The 19698-nt window shown below is 33.8% G+C and overlaps 1 protein-coding gene across 1 annotated transcript in view; it reads left to right on the forward strand.

Moving 5' to 3' along the window:
• The window catches only part of LOC101898254 (uncharacterized), a 474481-nt gene that overhangs the window by 263152 nt on the left and 191631 nt on the right, over positions 1-19698 (forward strand). The gene's annotated exons all lie outside the window — the stretch shown is intronic.

Consider the following 19698-nt stretch of genomic DNA (forward strand, 5'->3'; position numbering starts at 1 on the left):
CACGTTCTATCGGGCTTAAAAAACACTCTTTTTAGGGGAAACATTGGAATGTCACAACAGATCTTCTGTTGATGTAAATATTAGAGTGTGATGAGTTCGAAAGGAATCGGATGTTTATTTCGCGTTTTATGAGCTTCATGACTATTCAAAATGTTGACGCGTTGTGTGTGGGAGTGTGGGAGAAATGGTCGATCTTTATACCATAAGAGTTATAATTATTTCAAATATTGACCCTTTGCGGGGGAGGTACTTGATGGAGTGGGCCGCTATTGCCAATTTTCTTACCTAGCACTGACAAAAATATTGGGATTTGCAAAGTTTGCAAATAATGGTAATTGGTAATGTACTTTGAGTACTGTAGACATAGTTTTAAATAAAATGTGCTCCTAATAGGCGGATTACAAAGAACTGGACACTGTTTTTAGGTTTTGGTACAGTTTTCCACATATTCAGAGTTTTAATAATTTGTGTCACACTTTTCCCTGAAATTGTTTCAAATTTTATATTTGGATAGAAAATTAGCTATACATACCGATCTACGTTTTCGCTCATGGCGGTACCCCTATGTATTCCCAAATATAGGGGTACCGTTATAAGCGGTTTAAAAATTGTTACTTGGAGTTTCAAAAAGGATGGATTTTGTCATACGCGATCGAATTTAGCCAAATTTGGTCCAAAATCCATTAAAAGTAAAAATATACCACTGGCAAGAAAACCATCACTTACTTCGGAGCTGCCATTGTCACACATCGTTGCATTAAAACGAAACGATCTCTTCTTGCATACGCTACCATTTTTATATGTATAGTGGGTCAAGTTAGGGAAATATTTTTGGTCCCTGCTATGGTCCTACGAAATTTTGCAGGTTTGAATAAAATTTGTTTCATTTTCAATAATTGGAAAAAAATTGCTTTTTAACTTTAAGAATCTCATGTTAATTTGCCTTTTCGAAACGGGTTGTCTAAAAATATAATTTTTAAGTTTTTGGTGGCCACGTAAATGTGAGAGGCTCTTCTTTCAAAATTGTCTTGAAAACTCTGAAAGGTGAGACGAAAGCTCTCAGAAAATAAAAACTTACCCCTATTGCTCACCAAGATCTAATCGAACGCAAAATTTGGAATCCATATAGTAAAAATTGTGTTTCCCTAGACTGACCAAAAAGCTTATATTTACAACGTACGAACAGACTTAGAATCTCAAGAGTATGAAATAATAAAATGCCTTTAATCTCCACATAGTGGTGTACCGCATTATAAATCGATCAGAGACGCCCTACACTTTGACTGGACGAAATGTTGGAAAGTATGGTCAAACCGTACAAATTACTTTTAATCTGAAGGCACGTTTGCCCTGTAAATATATATTAAAACGTGGTTGCAATAGTATTACCAGGTTTAAGATGATTTAGGTACTTTATTTCTTCAGACTAGTCATTAACAAGATTTTTTTCCGGCGGGGAATATAAAAATTTAATCTTTGCTGATGTTGGCAATTATTTTTTATAAATCTTACTGTACTTAAATTAAACTATACATTTATTTAGTTACCAACCATATGTAATGCATTTAATGTAAACATATAAAAACTTATATACGAGAATTTGAAACATTTCAAAAATATTAAAATAAAATTTGAACAAAAAAATAAAACAATAAAAAATAAAAGAATCATTAACAAACTATATAGTATTTGTCAACAATAATGTGGGCTCGTAAAACAGGTCATATATTATTAATAATACGAGACAAGTTGAATTGGGTTGTTATTGCCAGTAAAGTTGTAAAAACCAACTGCACTGACAACAAAAGCCGCTAGCAGTCATATTTCATATGAGTAAATATCTTGCCAAAATATAACATAAAAACCAATTATAGTAGTTAGCAAACGTGTGCCCTACCTGCATATGTACATATATATATAGTTTGTGTAAAGCACATTTTTAATCAAGGTCAATGTATCTTTGAGTGCCTATAATTCAAAGACAGAAATCGACATTTTCACATATTTTTTTGAATTTCCATGAAGAAGGACGTTAATATACAGTAAATGCCATGGAATTTTGCATAATCACGTGGTACCAGTCATAATAATTTTACATGACATAATTTCCAAGATATTTATTTCATTAGCCCCATACAACAGTCCTTCCCAGTTAAGGTATTTAAAGATGTGGAGATTCTCATTTTCTTAATATTTATGAGTACCAAAATGAATATTGGAAGATGATTATTTATCCCAATTCTGTTTGGCATTGATTTCTCTGTATCTATAAATTCCGATTACAATTATATTTGGACAGAAGTTTTATATCTTCCTATGGGATTAGGATGTTTTCCAAAGTTTGAAATCATAACGCCAAACAGATAGTCAACAAAACACCTCCATACGAAAAATATTTGTGAAATATTTGGGAATTTAATTTTACTATAATATACTGAATTAATTATAGGTGCAGCGGGTATACATTTTTTATAAGTTTTTGTTGACCTCTGAGTTCAATGGGTTATCTGATTTGGTCGAAACACAATGTGTGCACAATGTAATATTTTTATGAAATTCGATTATGTTGAAAGCTGGACAATATCGATCCACTTTTTACATCGATCCACAATTGCTCAAAATCGTTCATAACATATTATCTATCATAAGAAGGGAAGGGTTGATGTTCCCTCCCACCTCAGACGACAACCTTCAGTATCGGCCCCTTTTTCAATTATTTCCCTCAAAAAGAAGCCAACTTTAAAAAAAAAATCAGCCAGCTGGATCTTTTTACTACATCTCTATAAGTACCGAGGTCTAGTGTTATAGCAATGTATGTGACATCTTTTACAGGGTGAGTTAAAAAACTGAAACAAAGTCAAACGCCATTCTTTTTTATTTATTTTTTTTAATTTTATTGAATGGAAGCAAAAAATGTCGGAAATGTCGGGGCTATACTAAAAAGTTTTTACACAAATGAAGTAATTTAATGCTCACTATAGAATTTCAAAACTCTGTATTAAATATAGCGAAATACAGCATGAAATAGTGGAGTCCCTTTATGTATGGTTAATGCTATATAAAAAGACTCTTAAAAAGTTTGGCCTAAGAACCCAAACCTTCATGGAGCCTTGATCTACAAACAAGGAAATCCGCTTGAAACAATCCACTTGAACAAATCCACAACCCAGATAGGCAAACTGCTACAAAGTCAAACGCCAACTTTTTGACATTTTTTAATTTTATTGAATGAAAGTAGAAATGTCGGAAATAGCATCAAATTTTAGAATAAGTTTAGATTTGTTTAAATTGGTTACCTTTGAACAACTTATGGCCAATGAAACCATCACATGCTGCCCGAATGTTGCTCTGCGGTATTTTGGCCCATTCCTGGCGAAGCGCTTGCTTGAGATGATCGACCCTTTGGTATTCTTTAGTGCCAACCTTGCTTTCCAAAATACACCAGACGCAATACTACAACGGATTGGTATCCGGAGATTTTGGTGGCCATTGTGCGCTGGAAATGAAGTTAGGAACCTCATTTCGTAACCATTCTTGGGTGGAGCGTGCTGAGTCCTTTTGGAATGTCCAAGGTTTTGCGTGCCCAATCCAGAATATTTTCGCGATAAAATTCGGCATTTATTCTAACGCCACGGTCGATTAATACGAGCGAGGATCGACCATCGGGTGTTATGGCGGCCCACACCATCACCATGGTCGGCGCTTGATTTCTGGTTGCCAACCGAAGGTGCACATTTTCAGTTGACCTTTTGATAAGTAAACACGATCATTTAGTTTGTTTACAAACTGCTGCACAACAAATGTTTTCTCATCGGAGAAAATCAAATTCGGCAGTTCACCACTTTCGGAAGCAATTCCTCTTTTGACTCTATTTTCTTTTTATTGCGGTGTAAGTTCTTGCAATTTTTGGAATTTTAATTGCTTTACCCCGAGCTCATTTTTCAATATTTGCCAAATGGAATATTGCGATATGTTCAGCTTACGAGCCATTTTTCGGCAACTGGGACGCGGGTTTCGATCAATTCGCTTCTTTACTTTTCGAACCATTTCTGCTGATGTTGCTGTCTTCTTCCGTCAGCTTCTTTGACATCGGGCTACGCTACTAGTATCACGGTAACGAGCGATGGTACGAGACATAAAAGATTTATTTACATTTAAATGCTGGAGTGCTCTAACGATAGCCACTTGTGGTTTTCCAGCCAAATAATGAAGAAATCACACTATCATGCTTGAATTCCATCACGAATAACTTTTTTTTTTTTCTGGAAAATTCTCACTAAAATGCTTTTGTACGCTTGTAAACAATGTAATGAGCTGTCAATGGAATAATTTTAAAAACAGCTGTCGTGTGAGTGGCTTAGAACTGACAGCAGTCTGAATTTGGTTGCAGTTTTTTCATCTCACCCTATATTACTAACATAACATAAAAATGTGTCTAAAAACATCAAAACCTGGTACCTTTATATGGAGGATATACGCGATATGCGAATGCTAAAAACATTATCTGCCAGACAAAAACCTATTGGGAAATCTACATACCAATCTCGAGAAAATTTCCTCGAAAAAAACATCATAAATCATTCGTATACCGATTATCTGTTTGGCCTTTAATATCTGTATCACATAGATGAAGATCTGTTCTTTACAGCAAACAACCCCAAAAATATATCATATCGCGTGGCACTGTTATATAAAGGCCGCAATAAATTGTGGACCTATCTTTCCTATTTTCCATTTAAGTAAAATTTTCCGTTCGGAAGCCAGATTGATTTACACATGAATTGACTACTAAATATTTTTTCTACCCTCCACCTTGGAATAGAGGGTAGATTAACTTTGTCATTCCGTTTGTAACATCCATAATTATTTATCGTAGACTCCATAAAGTATATTCATAATCAGCATAAAATTCTATATCAATTTAACGATGTCCGTCTGTCTCTCTGTCTGTTGAAATCACGATGTTTGTCGTGATTTGAGATATATCGGTCCATGTTTTCGTATAGCCTCATATAACGGTACCTACCGATTATATATAACTCCTCCGACAACCAACTACTTCATTCTCACATCTCATTTGAGCAAGTCGAATTAAACCTAAAAGAAAGTCTGTCATATTTAAAAGACACTTCTGCAAAAATTTGTTCAAATCCCTTCAGTATTTATTTATTTATTGTACACTAGATGTGTGGTATATACTTTAACTAATGAAGCCGAATTTAGCTAAGAAGTAATTCTTAGAACTGGATGAGGATATTTTCAGTTATTGCTATAAATCCAATAAAAATATTGCACTCGATTTGAGTTTTGTATTCATATCCGCATGTTTTGATATTTTCCCTACTGTTTTCTGTCAGCGTTCAAAATGTTTGATTAGATATATTACTTAATTATAATGTTATCTAAATACTGGGTGATATATCCACATTCGAAGTTGTTTATTTCCCCGATTCTTACTTCATTTTCAGCTGAAAAAGTCTGACTGGTAGATTTTGATTCCGCAACCCTGATTTGATGTTAGGCGCCCCTTCCCAGTTTGATCCAAATCAGATACTTCCTTCGAGAGTTATTGACCGCACCAACCGATCAAACAGAAATGTCCTTAAACCACTCCACTACTAATGTCCTTAAACCATTATTATACTCTACAACACTAAGTTTCTTGTTTTGTAACATAAAACAACAACAATAATAGAAACAACAATAATGGGAATAAGCCTAACTATTATAGAACAACAAAACATTTTATAACACCTCGAAATATTGGTCCTAGATCCATGATGTTACATATGCATCTTCATATTTCGCCAAGCTAAACCGATTTGGCTATATGTGTTCGCCCATTTGTCCATGTTAATATATAATCACGCTACAGGTCGTAATTATGGCCAGATTCTCACGAAATTTTGCACGAGGTTGGAGTTAAGGTCGGAATAGATGCCGGTTGTTGCTGGAGAAAATAACAAATTATTTAGATGGTGTAATGGGTCAAAAGCATTTTTTGCAACATATCACAATTATAGATCAATCGACGTCATTTTGCACGTTGTTAGTGTTGACACAGGCTATAAGCCTACAATTTTGGATGAGCATTGGATAATATTTGGCGGGTGAAATGAACCAGAACTTTTGTGTGAAAAATCAAAAAATTGTTTTTTAATCGATCGTGTTTACTTGCCAAAGAGGTCTGTGAAAATGTACACCTTCGGTTGGCCACCAGAGAACAAGCGCCTGCATTGGTGATGGTGTGGACCGCCATAACAGAAGATGGTCGCTCTCCGCTCGTATTAATCGGCCGTAGCATTAGAATAAATGCCGAATATTATCATTAAAATATTCTGGTGGGTGTATTAAAGCCTTGGACATTCCAACATGATTCAGCACGCGCCACCCAAGAATGGTTACGAAATGAGGTTCCTCGCTTCATTTCCAGCGCACAATGGACACCAAAATCTCCGTATAGCAATCCATTGGAGTATTGTGTCTGAAGTATTTTGGAATGCAAGGTTGACACTTCGTTCCAATGGTAACCAATTCGAACAAATCTAAACTTATTCTACAATTTGATGCTATTTCCGACATTTTTTTGCTTTCATTCAATAAAATTAAAAAAAAAAAAAATAAAAATTATGGCGTTTGACTTTGTTGCAGTTTTTTTATCTCACCTTGTATGTAGAGGGATCAAATGAAGACAACATGTTGTAAGGCTTTTAAGTGGTCTAAAAATTCGACCAGTAGGTCCTTCTGTTATCCATTAATAAATTATTTTTCCCTGTTGTATCTTGTATACATATGCAGACAAGAATTTCATAAGTGGGTTGGCGAATTAAATTGACAAGTCGATCGACATGCCTCATTGGGGCAGACATAGAAATAAACAAAAGAAATACCGAAAATTATGAGCGACTTTTTGTTGGCAACTTGAGTTATACTACTTCTGTTGCTGTTGTTGCTGCGGTTGCTGGCTCTTTGTCTTGGCACACAGCTCATACTTGGCATGACACAACGTAACCAAAGTAGACGTTGCTTTTTGGCACAGGAGTTGTTTCGTACCACTAGGCTAGGAGTCGGATTGGCAATATCCGTTTACCCACTCTTGAAATAATATTCATATACACATGTGTAGCAACACCATCGTCTTGGGTGTTGTCATGTGCGGCGTAAAGGGGAGAGGGCGATATACCGAAACAGGAGTAGTTGAGTTGTTTTTGGATTTATTTTCATTTTTGCACTAACCTAACTAGGAAACATTGCCAGCGATTGCCAAAAATAAAACCAAATAAAAATATAAATTATACTCTATGCCACATGTGTAACGAAAAAGAGGCAGACTTGTTTGCGATAGCATTGCGTGAATGTGTTGCCATTGTGAATAATTTGAATAATTTCCAGAAAGTATTCCAACTTGAATATTTACTCATATGAGGCAGTGGATAAAAAGCGAAAACTTCCGAAATGCAAAAGAAAAGAAAACAAAATAGTACGATTATTATCAAGTAGTTCACATTCAACAAACACACGTACATAGTGTATGTTCCATATGATAGTTGCATGGGAATCAAATGCTCATGTTTAACATATTTGAGTGCTGCGTTATATAGAAACATGAATTGATATGAATTTTTTGCTGTACGAAAACAACGACAATAGCGTACTCGAATTCGAATTGTAAAGTCAGTCGGCTGATAACAAAGTGTGTCAGAATATTAATGTATGTTACGAACATGTTGTGGTGTGGTGTCCAACTTTTTGTCAGGTAAAGTTTCAATGACACCAAAATTGTTATAAATTTAAATTGTAAATTTTATTATGAATATGAGGAAAAGTGATATACAATTACAAAATGGCAGAGAATTTGAATGTAGTAAACATTATTAATGAAACAGCAAACAATTACTTAGGAAACATATATATTTATATTAGATATAGCCGATAAGTTCCATATTCAAATTAGACACAAAGTAGATGGGAGTCGAATAATTATTTTGCATTTCTCATATAGACTGGTAATTACTCAAAATACTGATCCCTTGAGAAAGATAGCGAACAATTCCATATTCACAACATTTCGCTGGCTGATTATAACATTTGAGATATGCTTAGTTTAAAGAGAATCAGTTAAATTTTTCGCAAGTTACAGGGGTTAGGAATATTAAAAAAGCAGGTAAGTTCGGACAAATTCCGAAAGTACCAATACCACTTAAATGAAAACCGTTACATTAGGCTGTAGTACCCATTACGAACTTTAAATACGAAATAAGTTACAATCACCATGAATAATGTTGCTAAAATCATCAAAATACCGAATATCGGGAGGTACCGTTATATGGGGGCTATACGAAGACTTGGACCTGCATACAAAATTTTTCGTCATAGGCTGTAGTACCCATTACGAACTTCAAATACGAAATTTGAAACGATTCCGGTGAATAATATTGCTGAAATAATCAAAATACCGCCTATCGGGAGGTACCGTTATATGGGGGCTATACGAAGACGAAGACTTTCATACACACATTTTTGTCATAGGCTGTAGTACCCATTACGAACTTCAAATACGAAATTTGAAACGATTCCGGTGAAAAATATTGCTGAAATAATCAAAATACCGACTATCGGGAGGTACCGTTATATGGGGGCTATACGAAGACGAAGACTTTCATACACACGTTTTTGTCATAGGCTGTAGTACCCATTACGAACTGCCAATATGAAATGTGAAATAATTCCCTAAATAATGTCGCTGAAATCATGAAAATGCCGAATATCGGGAGGTACCGTTATATGGGGGCTATACGAAAACGTGGACCGACATGGTCCATTTACGAACTTAACCTGCCTACTGGTAAAGTACGAACGTATGCAAAATTTTAGTCTTCTATCTCAATTCGTTCGGAAGAGCGTGATTAAATCAGACAGACGGACAGACAGAAAGCGTGACATCGCTAGATCGTCATAGAATTTTACGCTGATCCAGAATATGTATACTTTGTAGGGTCTATGTATTATGAATATTTCGAGGAGTTACAAATGGAAATACAAAATTAATATATCCCTTCATAGAATGGTGGAGGGTATAAAAATGTTAATCCTTGGTGGTCCTGAAGGAGTGGTTCGATATATTTCATCTTCACATCAAGTCTTATAATGGTAGAAATATTTTGATGTGCCGAGTTTGAAAATAATAGTATGATTATTTTGCATTTTATGAGCGTTATCGGTATCCAAAAATTGGATAAATATTAGGATGTTCGAAATTTGAAAATCTTTATACCCTAGGTCCTATGGCTACAGAGGGTATATGTCATTTGATACGGCTAGAACATACCTTATCGAAATAACGATTTTAGACCCTAGGTCTCTTTGGACCAAATCCGTTTCCGGACATCGATCTAGCGATGTCCGTGCGTCCATCTGTCTGTCTGGCTTTACCTAATAGAACTCAAATTTAGTTCAAACTTTGCAAACCCCAATATACATATTAGTGCTAGGTCAAATTCGAAAATGGACAATGTCGGCCCACTTCATCAATTACCTTCCCCACAAAGTATCAAAATGTTGAGCAATATGAAATAGGAGCCCAATTGTCTAAAAATATCTAAGCCACTCGTCCTAAAGCTGTTAAAATTATTCCAGTGACAGCTTATTATATTGTTTACAAGCGTACAAAAGCATTTTAGTGAAAGTTTTCCAGAAAAAAAGTTATTCGCGATGGAATTCAAGCATGATCGTTTGATATACTTATATTTGGCTAGAAAACCGCAAGTGGCTATCGTTAGCATAATTTAAATGTGATTAACTATTTTGTGTCTCGTACCATCGCTCGTACGAGACCGATGGTAGCTCTCCGTTCGTATTAATCGACCGTGGCATTAGAATAAGTGCCGAATATTGTCTCGAAAATATTCTCGCCTTGGGCCAGATACCAATTCTTTGGACTATTGTATCTGTAGTATTTTGAAAAGCAAGGTTAACACTGAAGGTTGGCACCATCTAAAGCAAGCGCTTCGCCGTAAATGGGCCAAAATACCGCAGAGCAACATTCGGGCAGCGTGTGACGGTTTCATTGGCCGTTTTAAGGCCATAATTCGTCCAAAGGTGACCAATTCGAACAAATCCAAACTTATTCTAAAATGTAAATTTATTTCCCACATTTTTTGGTTTCATTCAATAAAATTAAAAAAAATGTAAAAATTATGGCGTTTGACTTTGTTGCAGATTTATTATCTCACCCTGTATATATCAAAATATTGGTTTCCAGGAATTTAAAGAAAACTGATCTCACAATAATTTAAGCTTATATGGGGTGGAGGGCACAATTAGTTGCACTTAAAAACACTTAAATCATCAAAATACGGAATATCGGGAAGTACCTTTATATGGGGGTTATAGGAAAATATGGGCCAATGTAGAACTCTACATATCGAATTTTGAGCTATTCCGCTAGAAACTGAGCCAAAATTATCAAAATTCCGAATGTGGGAAGTTTTAATTCTATGGGCGCTATTCGAAAACCTGGACCTATATGGACTTTGTTAGAAAGTGTGACTAAAGTCGTCAAAATATACAATATCGAGAGATACCTTTATATGGGGTCATAGACAAACGTTGACCTATAAGGGCAATATTATGACACAGGAAATAGATCCCAATACAAACTCTAAATACCATATTTTAAATTATTCCCTTTGAAAATGTAGCTAAAATGGTCGAAATTCCGAATATCGAGAGGCAACGAGGCTATAAGACACAATTTTTCCACGGGGAGTAGGGCCCAATACCGAATTTTGAACTATTATGTTAGAAAGTGTGGCTAAAATCGTAATAATGTTGAATATGGGGAGGCACAATTATATGGGGGATATACGAAAACCTTGACCGAAATAGCCCATCTTCGAACTTGAGCTGACTGCAGACTAAAGACAACTTATTGGAAAATGTTAGCTTCCTATCGCATGCCGTTTGGACTTTAGCGTGATTACAACAGACGGTCGGACGGACATGACTAAATCAGCTTAGAATTTTACGTTGATCAAGAATATATACACTTTGATTTACAAGTGGAATGACAAACATAATATACCCTCCATACTATGTGTGGAGGGTATAAAAATTATTTACCTATTAAGACTAATGTAACACCAAATCCTATTATCCGGTTAAATTTTGTAACGCGGAACAACCTCACCAAAGTCAAACACAAACCAGTAAGGAAAGCTCAAAAGACGGGCGAGGCCGACTATATGATACTCTGCACCACTATGCATATTTAGTAGAGCTCTCGTAAAAGAAAGGTTTATATTGGGCATTTCTGAGCTCTATGATAAATCTGGTACAAAATATGATTATGGTAGAGTGCATATTCCGAAAGTTGGAGATTTAAACACCAAATCGAATGAAACATATATATGGGGGCAAATTGGAAATTCTTGCTTCTATACTAAATTCGGTTGAAGTGCCAAAATCCATTTGGACTAATAATTGGACTAACAATAAACCTGAAATCGGATAATGATATGGGAGCTATATCCAAATCTGAACCAATCTTTTTAAAATTGATAACAGCTATTTCTTGGCTGAATCTAATTCCAGGTACCAAATATTATTTTTATGGGGTGTATATTACGAATGTAAGGGATTTAAACACCAAAATCGAATGAATTATATATATGGAAGCTATAGATATATCTGAAGCGATTTTCACCAAATTTTAAATATTAACTTCTTGAATGAATTCGCTTGGAAGTTCAACATTTCACTCACCTTGGCATGAAATTAGCCATTTGGTGCAAAGAAACCTAAAAGCGGACAAATATATATAGGGGAGCTATATCCAAATCTGAACCGATCTTGATAAAATTTGAATTATGTATTGCTGGGCTGAATCGATTTTCACCCAATTTAAAGTACTTATTTTCTATACTAAATTTTGTCGGAAGTGCCAAAATTCACACCATTTGGTGCATAAAAACGTAAAATCGGATGAAGATATATATGGGAGCTATATCTAAATTTGGACCGATTTTCACCAATAGTTCAATAGTGTTCGTCCTTGAGCCAAACAAATGTTGTTTAGAAAATTTGATCTCAATCGAATAATAAATGCCACCTGCATTTTGTTTACAAAAAAATAAGTGGACATGCATAAAACGACTCAAAATGTGATTCGATGCTGATCACCAAAAGGAACTATGGGTTTTTCTCGTTTCCTTCTTCATGTTACAAACAAATGCACAAAGACATAATACTCTTACCACTATGTGATGTAGGGTATAAAAACACAATATCTCAAAATAAATTCGTAATTATGCCGCACAAATATTATTCAAATATTATTGAACTACATTTAATGCAAGATAATTATGTTTTGGAAAAGTGAAAACAGTCATTTCAAAACGTTTTTGTCATTCGGCAGATTGGATTTGTCAACAGAAATCGCATTAAATCATAGATTTAATTGTGCACCTAAATGATTATTGCTCGAATGTAATAACGAAAATTGCTTTTATGTTGTTGTTATTTTCTTGGGGTTTTCATGCCATAACGTTGGCCAACAACAACAGCAAGCGTTGTTGAGTACTTTTATACGCCAGCTCTAATGCAGTGCCATAATTGTTTTTTTTTTTTTTTGCCATTATTAAAACTAATTTTTACATTTGCAAAGGGTAACGGAGATGAGAGGGTGGTCTTTTAATGGTCGAATTCTATTAAACAACACCAACAATGTACCTATGTACATATATGTGTATGTATGTCCACCAACATTAGAAACTAAATCCAGTGCTCTGGTCATCTGGGTCTGTTCCAAAAATGAATGAATGAATGAGTTGCCATGGCTGGCTAGCTAATAGTTATTTGGTGTGCAGTCACCAAGCAAAACTAACCACGACAATGGCCACGAATGGCGACAACTTTTAGGTTAATGTCACACTCACACACACATATAGAGACAAACACACACACACTGAAAATAATTTCTGTCATTTTGGGGACATCATGTGTTGCGGATAAAGGTGATGGCGATGGTTCTGGTGGTTAGTTGATGTGCTTGGCAATGGTACTGACACAAAACTGGCAAACACCGATGATGATGATGACTATGACTGTGACAATGTGTTTTGACTGCTTTTGTTACAATTTTAAAGCCACCTTATTATGGCTAACGGTTATTTTTGGTATTTAGTTACATGCACGTACCTGACGCAGAGCACTACTGCCTGGTGTATTTGGAAGGTGACCGAGACTTTTTGGGTATTATTGTGTTACGTTTAAAGTACCATTGAATTTGAGGAAATCCGAATACCCACCATGTGAAGTAATTTTAGTATGTTCGTGGATTTCTACTGGTCATATAGAAAAACACATGTTTCAAATTCGCATGTGACCGGTGATTTTCTCTGTTTAGGGTCATGTTCATAGTTGTTAATGAGATGTGAACATACAAGCCAATAATGGGTTATACCAGTGGCCAGAATTGCCATTTGGAGTATTTTGACCTACCTCAATTTCAAAGAAATATCTTGAAAATATTTGAAAAAAATATTGAAAATGCTTAAAGCTTTAAAAATAAAATCAAATAAAGTAAACACAATAATATAATAAAAAATAATAATAAAAGTAATTTGAGGAGTGGAACTCAAGATTTGTACAGTCTTTAAAGAAAATGTTTATAACATGGAATAGTTAGGGAAGATTCTCCAATAAACTTTTGTTGAATTGTTAAGAAATCCAAATATAAACTGACCAAAAATCATGGATTCTTCAAAGAATTAACGCATGATTCAGATTTCCGAATTTGGATTCCTTAAGGAATTCAGGTGCCTCCAAACTTCGATTCCTTATAAAATATTTGAATAAAAGTCTAAGGACGTGTAAAAAGCTTTTTGATGTTAACGTATATGGATTTTTAAAGAACTCAGAATATCTTTATACCGAGAAATTCTAAGAAGGCCAGAGAGAATCTTTAAGGCATTTGAGAAAAACATTTTGGGCGCACTAATGTGGACTCTTTATGGAACTTAAGAAAAAGGTAAATAAACATGGATTATTTTGAGGATTAAAAAATAATAAATGAAAATAAAAAATAATACAAATTCTCATAGAAAAAATTCGCATCCAACATGTGAATATTAATTCATTTATATTTATGATTAAGTAGATCTGAAGAGTCTTTAAAAAAATGAACTGAATTGAATACATGAATTTTTGTACAATATTCTAAACTTAACAAAAGATGACTGTACAAGAAGTTTTGTAGAAATATTTTGAGAACGAAAAATTTTCGGGCATACAAAAGTTTGGATTTTTAAATAGAGGATAAGATATTCCCAAAATAGGCTTCTCTAGGGAATTTTCGCATTATATTCCCAGCCCCGAAACATGGGTTGTTCAAAAAAAAAGTATCAGTCATTTTTGCCGACAGATGTTCACATTTTATGCGGGAGGCTCCGAAAGAGTGGGCCAATGTTATTAATATATATATATATAGCTGAACCCGGTGCGCTTCGCCACCCCTTTTGAATTTATATGCATTCAAAATTTTGTTTACGAATATTTGTTGGTTCAAAAAAAAAAAAAAAAATATTGCACTACTTTAATGCGTAAATATACAAAACCATTAGAAACACAGTAACATGACATACATAAACGAAGGGTTCGTCCTTCGGATTTATTTATTTCATAGCAAATACCAAGCGTGCAGGAAACAGCAATTTTTTGAAGTTAAGTGGCATTTCTATTGCTATTAGTGAATTCGAGATAGCAACATACTTCCCCGTAATAAGCGTATTTCAAATTAATTGTTGTGTTGTTTTTCAGTGTTAGCCTAAGGCGTTGTGGGCCAATCGTTCTTGTTAAAATCATATCCCAATCTGATCCGATTTAAATATAATTTTAAAAAAATTACCTTTACACCAAATTCCGCCACAACTTTCATATTTCATTGAAATTGGTGCGTCAAATATGTGAAATCGGCCGAGAATATATATATGGGAGCTATATCCAAATCTTAACTAACTTCCAATTAATTGATCACATTTATTATTATAACCACTTTCCGCCACACAATGTGAATTTCATTGGAATCGGTCATATATATCGTGTTTGGTGCATAACATGTATGAAGTCGGCCGAAATATATATGTTAGCTATATATGTTAGTTTGAGGCATCAAATGAACGAAATCGGTCAAAAATATATATGGAAGCTATATCCAAATCTGAACCGATTTCAATATAATTTGGGAAATCAATTTTTTAGATAAAATCCATCACACGTTTTAAATTTCATTGAAATTTGGGATACATAGCGTGTTTGGTGCACCAAATGCTTGAAATCGGCCAAAAATATATATAGAAGCTATATCCAAATCTGAACCGATTTCAATATAATTTTTCAAATTTATTTTTGTTCCAAATTCCGTTACGCATTCCAAATTTGGAGACTGTATCTGTAATCGATCAATAGATATGTGCATACAAAATCTAAATTTTTGGGAGGTACCTCCGATTCTGATGCTATATCTCCACTTCCAAGTGGAATTTCAAAAATGTATATAGCCTATGTTACTTTCAGGCGATGTTGCAGTATACATGCAAATTTTCAGGAAAATCTGTACAGCGGTTTTCGAGTCCATAAATTACAAACAAACAAACAAACAAACATACAAACATTTTCCTCTTTTATAGATATAGATAACTAGCTGAACCCGGTGCGCTTCGCTACCCCTTTTGATTTTATATGCATTCAAAATTTTATTTACGAATATATGTTGGATAAAGAAAAACAAATTTAAAAATTAAAAAAAATATTGCACTAATTTAATTCGTTAATAAACAAAATCATTACAAAAGCAGTAACATGACATGCATACACGAAGGGTTTGTCCTTTGGATTTATTTATTTCATAGCAAATACCAAGCGTGCAGGAAACTGCAATTTTTTTAAGTAGAGTGGCATTTCTATTGCAAGTAGTGAATTCGAGATAGCAACATACTTCGCCGTAATAAGCGTATTTCAAATAAATTGTTGTGTTGTTTTTTAGTGTTAGCCTAAGGCGTTGTGGGTCAATGGTTCTTATTAAAATCATATCCCAATCTGATCCGATTTAAATATAATTTAAAAAAATTACTTTTACACCAAACTCCGCCACATTGAAATTGGTTGCGTCAAATATGTGAAATCGGCCGAGAATATATATATGGGAGCTATATCCAAATCTTAACTAATTTCCAATTAATTTATTACATTTATTATTATAACAAAATTCCGCCACACATTCTGAATTTCATTGGAATCGGTCATATATATCGTGTTTGGTGCATAATATGTATGAAATCGGCCGAAATATATATGTTAGCTATATCCAAACCTCAACTGATTTCCATATAATTGTGCAATTTTTGCTGGTGCCAGATTTTGTCTCTCTCGCTTTGGGTGCATCAAATATGTGAAATCGGCTGAGTATATATATGGAGCTATAATCACATCTGAGCGTATTTGAATATAATTTGTCAAATGTGCATCAAATATGTGAAATCGGCAGATAATATATGTGGGAGCTATATCCAAATCTGAACCGATTTTAATATAATTTGACTAATTTATTTTCTAAACAAAATCCCGTTACATATTCCAAAATTCTTGGAAATCGAACATACATATCGTGTATGGTGCATAAAATACATGAAATCGGTCGAAAATATATATGAGAGCTATATCCAAATCTGAACCGATTTTAATATAATTTGACAAATGTATATTTGTTTTAATTTCCGCTACACATTTCAAATTTCATTGAATTAGAGATACATAGCGTGTTTGGTGCATCAAATACATGAAATCGGTCGAAAATATATATGGGAGCTATATCCAAATCTGAACCGATTTCAATATAATTTGAAAAATTCATTTTTGCTCCCGATTCCGTTACTTATTTTAAATTTCATTAAATTTGGACATACACATCTTGTTTGGTCCACCAATCACATGAAATCGGCCGAAAATGTATATGGGAGCTATATCCAAATCTGAACCGATTTCAATATAATTTGGGAAATAAATTTTTTTTAGATAAAATCTATCACACATTTCAAATTTCATTGAAATTGGGGATACATAGCGTGTTTGGTGCATCAAATGCTTGAAATATGCCGAAAATATATATGGGAGCTATATCCAAATCTGAACCGATTTCAATATAATTTGACAAATTTATTTTCGGATCAAATCCCGTCACATATTCCAAATTTCATTGGAATCGAACATTCATATTGTGTTTGAGGCATCAAATGAACGAAATCGGTCGAAAATATATATGGGAGCTATATCCAAATCTGAACCGATTACAATATAATTTAGCAAACTTATTTTTGTTCCAAATTCCGTTACACATTCCAAATTTGGAGACTGTATCTTTAACCGATCAATAGATATGTGCATATAAAATCTAAATTTTTGGGAGGTACCTCCGATTCTGATGCTATATCTCCAGTTCCAAGTGGAAATTCAAAAATTTATATAGCCTATGTTACTTTCAGGCGATGTTGCAGTATATATGGAAATTTTCAGAAAAATCTATTCAGCAGTTTTCGAGTCCATAAATTACAAACAAACAAACAAACAAACAAACAAACAAACAAACGTACAAACATTTTCCTCTTTTATAGATATAGATCTAAGGCGATTTCAATATTATTTATATACAGGCTCTCCAAATTTCATAGAAATTGGAGATACATAGCGTGTTTGGTGTAACAAATACATGAAATATATATAGGAGCTATATCCAAATTTGAACCGATTTCAATATAATTTGAAAAATAAATATTTAGCCCGCATTCCATCACACATTCCAAATTTCATTGAAATTGACATAGACAACGTGTTTTATGCATCAAATATATCAAATCGGTGGAAAATATATATGGGAGCTACATCCAAATCTGAACCGATTTCAATATAATTTGGCTAATTTATTTTTGCCCCAAATCCCGTTATACGTTTCAAATTTCATCGGAATCGAACATACATATCGTGTTTGGTGCATCAAATAAGCGAAATCGGTTGAAAATATATATTGAAGCTATATCCGAATCTGAACCGATTTCAATACAATTTCACAAATTCATTTTTGCTCCCAATTTCATTACATATTTTAAATTTCATTAAAATTGGACATATATATCGTGTTTGGTGCATCAAATACATGAAATCGGTCGAAATATATATGGGAGCTATATCCAAATCTGAACCGATTTCAATATAATTTGACTAATTAATTTTCTAATCAAAATCCCGTAACACATTCCCAATTTCAGTGAAATCGAACATACATATCGTGATTGGTACATCAAATAAACGAAATCGGTTGAAGATGTATATGGGAGCTATATCCAAATCTGACCCGATTTCAATATAATTTGACAAATGTATATTCGTTTTAATTTCCGCTACACATTCCAAAATTCATTGAAATTATAGATACATAGCGTGTTTGGTGCATCAAATACATGAAATCGGTCGAAAATATATATGGGAGCTATATCCAAATCTGAACCGATTTCAATATAATTTGACAAATTCATTTTTGCTCCCAATTTCATTACTTATTTTAAATTTCATTAAAATTGGACATACATATCGTGTTTGGTGCACCAAATACATGAAATCGGTCGAAATATATATGGGAGCTATATCCAAATCTGAACCGATTTAAATATAATTTGATAAATTTATTTTCGGATCAAATACCGTTAAACGTTCCAAATTTCATTGGAATCGAACATTCATATCGTGTTTGAGGCATCAAATGAACGAAATCGGTCGAGAATATATATGGGAGCTATATCCAAATCTGAACCGATTTCAATATAATTTGACAAATTTATTTTCGGATTAAATCCCGTCACACATTCCAAATTTCATTGGAATCGAACATTCACATTGTGTTTGAGGCATCAAATGAACGAAATCGGTCGAAAATATATATGGGAGCTATATCCAAATCTGAACCGATTACAATATAATTTGGCAAACTTATTTTTGTTTCAAATTTCGTTACGTATTCCAAATTTGGAGACTGTATCTTCAACCAATCAATAGATATGTGCATATAAAATCTAAATTTTTGATAGGTACCTCCGATTCTGATGCTATATCTCCAGTTCCAAGTGGAAATTCAAAAATGTTTATAGCCTATGTTACTTTCAGGCGATGTTGCAGTATATATGGAAATTTTCAGGAAAATCTATTCAGCGGTTTTCGAGTCCATAAATTACAAACAAACAAACAAACAAACAAACAAACATACAAACATTTTCCTCTTTTATAGATATAGATATTTGGACTATATAGACAACTTCGTTTACATCTTTCGAAATACAAAATACTTTTTGTAAAATATAGAAATATGCGTGAGGTGCCATATATAGCGGTGAGAAATATTGCACTTCATCTAATACTGATAAAGATATTGCGATTTCCAATTTTATACGAATATTTGATATTAATGTTGAACTTTTGTACGAGAAGTCGATAGATTCCACATTAAGCTCAGATCTCTGGTTAAGAGAGATATTTTCATATACACGGTTGTTACGTAAGTTATGGGAGATGTAACTATTGAAAATTCTGACCTTTGTGGTGGAGGACCAGAATGGGTATGCCGATATCTACCATTTTTAAGACAGTCTTGTGTTA

Source organism: Musca domestica, unplaced genomic scaffold, assembly GCF_030504385.1.
Source record: "Musca domestica strain aabys unplaced genomic scaffold, Musca_domestica.polishedcontigs.V.1.1 17, whole genome shotgun sequence".
Lineage (NCBI taxonomy): Eukaryota > Metazoa > Arthropoda > Insecta > Diptera > Muscidae > Musca > Musca domestica.